The sequence below is a fragment of the Heteronotia binoei genome, chromosome 1 (genome assembly GCF_032191835.1).
Source record: "Heteronotia binoei isolate CCM8104 ecotype False Entrance Well chromosome 1, APGP_CSIRO_Hbin_v1, whole genome shotgun sequence".
Classification (NCBI taxonomy): Eukaryota; Metazoa; Chordata; class Lepidosauria; order Squamata; family Gekkonidae; genus Heteronotia; species Heteronotia binoei.
Window position 1 is genome coordinate 148,833,740 of NC_083223.1, and position 6,129 is coordinate 148,839,868.

Genomic DNA, 6,129 nt, shown 5'->3' on the forward strand with positions numbered 1-6,129 from the left:
TTCTAGGATGGAAAACCACCGCCTTCCCAAGATTGCTCTGTATGGCGAACTTTCCACCGGCCATCGAAATAGAGGGGCACCAAAGAAGAGGTACAAGGACTCCTTGAAGAAATCCCTTGGCACCTGTCGCATCAACCATCACCAGTGGTCTGACCTAGCCTCAGATCGCAAAGCATGGAGGCACACCATCCACCAAGCTGTCTCTTCCTTTGAGAACGCACGCATAGCTGGTCTTGAGGACAAAAGGAGATTGAGGAAGAATCGCACTGCTACAGCACCAACCCCAAATCAGACTTTTCCCTGCAGCCACTGTGGCCGGATTTGCCTGTCCCGCATTGGTCTTGTCAGCCACCAGCGAGCCTGCAGCAGACGTGGACTACTGCACCCTTCCTAAATCTTCGTTCGTGAAGTGAAGCCGAGAGAGAGAGTGGTGTTAGATAATGTTGTAAGGGGTCCAAATGGAATCAAGATTAAAGCATTTTTAAGTGCAACAGATCATGTATAGAGAGATCTTGGAAAGGGAGATATAAGTAATAAAAGGTAGCCATTTTTCAGATAAATAGGTTGTTTGGGGGAAATTTTTAGATTGTATCAACGTATCAGTGATTTTTGCCATAAGGAAGTGATCCCAGACATGTTTCAACCAGTTTGTTCTAGTAGGGGCATGTGATGCCTTCCAGAAGGATGCAACTGAAGATTTTGCAGCAACCAGTATTGACAATTAACTCCTGTCAGATTTTTGGGATACTCAAACCATCCCATATATTTAGAAAGGACAGCTCAGGAGAAAAAGGAATTTTATAATAGTAATGAGTTCAACTTGCTTAAGAATATCTTCCCAAAAGATCTCTATTAGTGGATGTCACCACCAGCAGTGGGTTTATGTCCCAATCTTGCCACATTTTTTTTCCAGCATAATGGGGAATTCCCTTCCAGAAAGGTAGCTCAACCTTGAGATGCACTATCTCTGAAGGAGTTTGAAGGATTGTAGCCTCATAGTGGTCACAGGCGAATTAAATAAAGACGAAGAGTATATATCTTCCCATTGGTCAGTGGAAATTGTGATGTTACAGTCTGATTCCGTTTACTTTGGGAATTCGGTGGAGTAACACTAGTAAGATGCAATATGATGTCATTGATGGAGGAAATCTGACCTTTGGAACTAACAAACAATTTCTCAAAGGCAGTCATTGGAGTTTTCAAGATTCTAGGAAGATTAAGTAGGAACATTGCATGATTTAATTGAAAGTAAAACTACCAAGGCAGGGATGAGCCAAATTTCTGATCCAAATCAGATTTTGAGAGTAGGCCAATATGAGAGGAAATATCAATTAGATGACTGACATTTGCCTGTTTCAAAGTTATTAGTTGAGCAGAGCAGTTGTCAGGATTAAACCAGGGTTGATGATGAAATGAGGAAAATTGAGAAATAGTTGGAAGTAATGCAGGCCTTAGGGCATCACAGATCTTGAAGATGGATGAAAGAAATGGGTTGTACTTGATTGATGTTGGTTCTAGAGGAGGTGGTCAACCATAAAAAGTCACCAATGGAAAGAGGTTCCACAACTGAATGAGGGTGTTTAGACTATTCAAGAAGATTCCAACAATGGGCTAGTTTAACTGAATTCATTACATGGGATGTCTGATAGTATACTGATAAGTTTGGATAGTTTAGACCTCCCAAAGAGCATTTTCTTCTGAGCATATGGAAGTTTATGTGAGGCTTTTTGTGTTGCCAATGGAATGTCGATTGCCATTGACACAGGAGTGGAGGAGGAATTTCCATGGGTATGGTGTGAAATAGAAAAAGAAGCTTGGAAACAACAAAAGATTTCAAAAGGTGCAGGCGATCAGCAAATTATAGGATCTGCTTTTTCCCATTTAGCAAAGTTAGATGTAATTTCATTAAATTCAACCAGATGATTAACCTTAAGAATGTTTTTCCAGTTCCAAGGTAGGTGGACACCAAGATAAGGCAGCATTGATTGAGACCATTGATAAGGATAGTGGGTTCATAGATATGAATCAGAGATAAGCTAAAAGGCAGAACAGAAGATTCAGAGTGATTAATACATAGGCCAGAGATGGAACTAATAGATGCCAGGATGTCTTGGAGCCTTGCAAGAGAAGTTCACTGTTCTTAACCACTATACTATGTTGGCCAAAATGTGAGACTCATTTCCTTATCTTCATTTAGAGAAGTTTGAATAATTATATATTTCATTTGGGGGAAGGACTGAGGATACAACTTGAGAACCTCTTATGTAGATACTCTGCAATTTTGGAGCACTTCAGTGGAAGTGGGGGGGGGGGAATTATTACATTGTGAAAATCCTTACCATTAAGGGCTGTCACTTTTGGTTTCTATAACCCAAGTTAAATTTATGACAGAGATAAGTCCTAAAGCAACTTTCTTCTGCTTTGTAACTCAGTCTGGTGTATTTTTTCTTCCCTGCTATATATTTCGTCCCTGAAAAATACTGATACTAGAAGAACATAGATACTTTACCCTTCCTGCTGTTCCATCAGTGGAGCTTTCTTTTCTGTCAGTGGGGTGCTGCTGATGGAAGAGGCATTCCCTACTTACTCCAGCCCACCAACCTGAATGGTGATTACTCCCTCCACAATCCTAGGGATCAGTTTCCCATGGCTGGAAGTCACAGTTGTGTGACTGGAAAATCTGGGATGACCCACAATCCCTCTGTGAGCAGACTGCTGTATCCAACCCCTTATTAATGCATATGGTAATTCCTTGAATTTGACATTCTTTAAATGAAGAACTGAATGCATTTCTACAGTGGATCAGTGTAACACTTGACCTATATGAATTGTACAGAAACAAGTTAGGTTCTCAGCATGAAACAAAGTGGAAGTTCAAAAAAAGACAAACCCAATTCAGAAAGCAATACAAAGTTGGCAAACTTGAAACTCAAAGAGAACTTTTTATCACAATGGGCCCCCCCCCCCACCTCAATTGCCAAATTTACTTGAAAATAGTTCTCCAAATTGACAGGAATTGTCTAGAGCTTTCTGCTGGAAAGTCATGATGTGATAATATTTTATGCAGGGCAGGCATAAGGGAGCTAATATGACATTACATTTTAGCTTGCTATTCAGTGAGGAATAGATTGTGAGGAACAATTTCCAGAACTGAACCCTGGAAAGTTTACACCCTCCAGCCTTTTGAGCTGATACCCCAAATATCAAGTCTCATAAAACATGTCAATAATATTCCTCAGTGTAACTTTCATTAGAGCCTCATGCTCTGCAGCATATGAAAATTCTGCATGCTTGTTATAAATAAATAAATAAATGGAGGCATTTAAAAAAAATGCTTTTGAGATCAGCCTAGCTTGTTCTTTATTCCTGTCCAGGGACTGGATTTTCTACTCTCCTCCAGTGATTCCCTTCTAAGGAATGCACAGAATCTTCACCACAGAAATCTGATAAGGCTGAAAGGTTGTTGTTTTTTTAAATTGTACCAAGCTGAGAATGTTTCCCAAAGGCCTGCTATGTATCAGTTTTGACACTCATTCTTTCTGTGAGGACATCTAAGATAAAACTGACCCATGTATGCATATTCCAAACACTTCCAATTAAAAGCTCTCATACAATGAGATCACAGAAATGAACAACAAAAAAGAGACCACAGAGATTAATGATCCCCATCTGTCACACTAAGAAAGTTCACCTTTGCTTACATTTTGCCTATATGAATGCAATTAAACTCCAGTTCCCCAGAATATCCAACTTCCTGTTTTCTGCACCAATATTTATTTATTTAATTCGATTTCTATCCCTCCCTCCCATAAGGGTCAGGGCGGGTTATAACAATTTAAAATAGTTAAAACAAATATAAAATGCACATAAAACCATTTTAGTGCATGGCATAAACAACATGCTCCCAGTTTAAAACTGCCACAGCAGCTAATCCAGTCCCCAGACTGGGGAAGCGGGAGGAGGTCAAATGAAGACAGCTGTTGCCTCCTGTTCACTTAGTATCATGGAATATATCAGGCTGGAATAATAAAAAGCGGGATATCGATTTTATCAACTTTCTCAATAATTTTGATGGTATATGTTTGCAGGAAACATGGTCAACAAGTGATTTTAAGATTAATGGTTTTGGCTCCTTCTCCTTACCAGCCTACAGAGACGGTTCTAAAGGCTGATGTAAAGCTGGCCTGACTATATTGATAAAACATAATATTTTCACTAAGATTGAGCAACTTGAAAACTGTGAACCTGACCAAATGCATAATAGAGTTATTGAGCTGGTTCTTGCTGAGCTTGTCATGACTTCAGCCTTTCTTGACCGTTTCGTTTCAGTTCTGATAAGCATGGCAGCTAATGTCAAGTATACAGACTGCTTGCTGTGAAGAGTTCTGAAATGATCTGAACATTGCTCTATAGACTACTGATGTCATGAAATCACTGATGATTTGTTTGTGACATGTTTACAGGTAATGCCTAAGAGAAAAATGGCATTTGGAGGTGTTAAAGGCTCTCCAAATGCAGTCTACCAGCCTCCCCTAACGTTCATATTTTCCCTAACTTTCATATTTTAAATAGAATCTCGCCTCCCCATATTGGCAAAGCAAGAGAGAAAGGCAGAGAGGTTGTGATGAACATTGTTACAAAAGATACAAGTATGAGCAGGAATGAAGGAATTTGTTCTTCCTGTAATGTGGTAATTCTGATTAGATTTTATTATACAATCCAACTGCTGCTGCTTTTCTCATTAACCTCAAAACTCCATTATCATCTCTGAAGCTATCTGGTGTTAAGAACTATGAGGAAAGACCATCATGCATAGTCTCCTGAACTACTGTTTTTTTTAAATTACTTTTTTTTAAAAAAATCACATTTTTATCTTGCTACTTTGAGAAGTTTTTACTTCTCAAAGTAGACAGGCTCTGCTATCTTTTTTGCACCAATTATTTCCCATATAGTCTTTTCAAACTGAATGTCTGAGAAAAGATTTCTGAGAAAAGAGTGCACTCCAATTCAGCATGAACCACTGACGACTCAAAAGTGTCTGACCTCTGAGCTGGTAATAAGGCCATCATGACAGCAGGTGAGACAAAACAGAAGGGACCACATATCTGCATGCTGAGATAATATTACTTGTAAAAAAGCTAAGATGGCCTGTGATTAATCTGACCCACAAAATTAGAGTCACCCTATGATACTCTGAAAGATACTCCCTCATCATTCCTTAGTTTATCTACTGCATATAAATACAGAGACTTGTTCCCTAAACCCTTTCTATTCCATGTGAATTTTTTTGCTCCACATTAGCAGCAGTTTTACAAAGGAGATTTAGGCCAGGATTCTCTATCCATCTGGCAACCTCTTTCCATAATCTTAGGCAAGGATCTTCCTCAGCCCTGATACCTAATATTCTAATTAGTTGGAAACACTGGAGACTGAAGCTGCAATGTTCATCATGCAAAACACGAGCCATTTAGCCATGGGTCTCCTCCATAGAGGGGAGTGCTCTGTGCTAGATCATATGCACAAGCAGCCTGGTTTCCACTTTGTTGACAAGCCTTAAGATTTGCAATCTTCTGTTAATGCATGACAGCAGGAAGAACGCACTTGTTTTTCTTGCTTCCTCCCAACCACAATGCATGCAGATCTTAGCCCACTCTAGCTTGTTCAACAAATTACCTTTGGAATTGTTTCTTGTTCATACCAATTGCAGCAGTGATGGAAGTAATGCTGAGAATAGTCTCTCAAGAGGCTACCTTTTCAGAGCAGCCCTTGTCCTTCTGAGATTCAGCAGTCCCTTCTTGTGTAATTTGAATGGAGACAGAAGGCACTCCTCCTTTGCCGCTCATGTCAAGAGACAAGTTAGTCTTGCAACATACGGAAAACCTTGGTTTGTGCCTTCCCTTACTTGGAAACTCCCTCTTTCTGATAAACACCTTTAAGTAGTTGCACAAGAGTGTGCCATTTCACTTGGAAAACTACCTCCTTTCTTTCTACAGATATATCATAGAATGGTCTTCCACATCTCAATATCATAAAATAGTCTTCCACATCTTGGAAGATCAAAGCATGATAATAATGAATGACCAATGATTGATTTGAGAGGGAGAGGAGAAAGTCAATGCATCTGAGACC

At 39.6% G+C, this 6,129-nt stretch overlaps 1 protein-coding gene across 1 annotated transcript in view; it reads right to left on the bottom strand.

The window, feature by feature from the left end:
* UNC93A (unc-93 homolog A) overlaps window positions 1-5,785 on the bottom strand; it is a 51,516-nt gene extending 45,731 nt beyond the window's left edge. The window contains exon 1 of the mRNA XM_060242285.1: window positions 5,674-5,785. The gene's annotated coding sequence lies outside the window, so the exon portion shown is untranslated. The remainder of the gene's footprint in view (window positions 1-5,673) is intronic.
* Window positions 5,786-6,129: the final 344 nt, after the last annotated feature.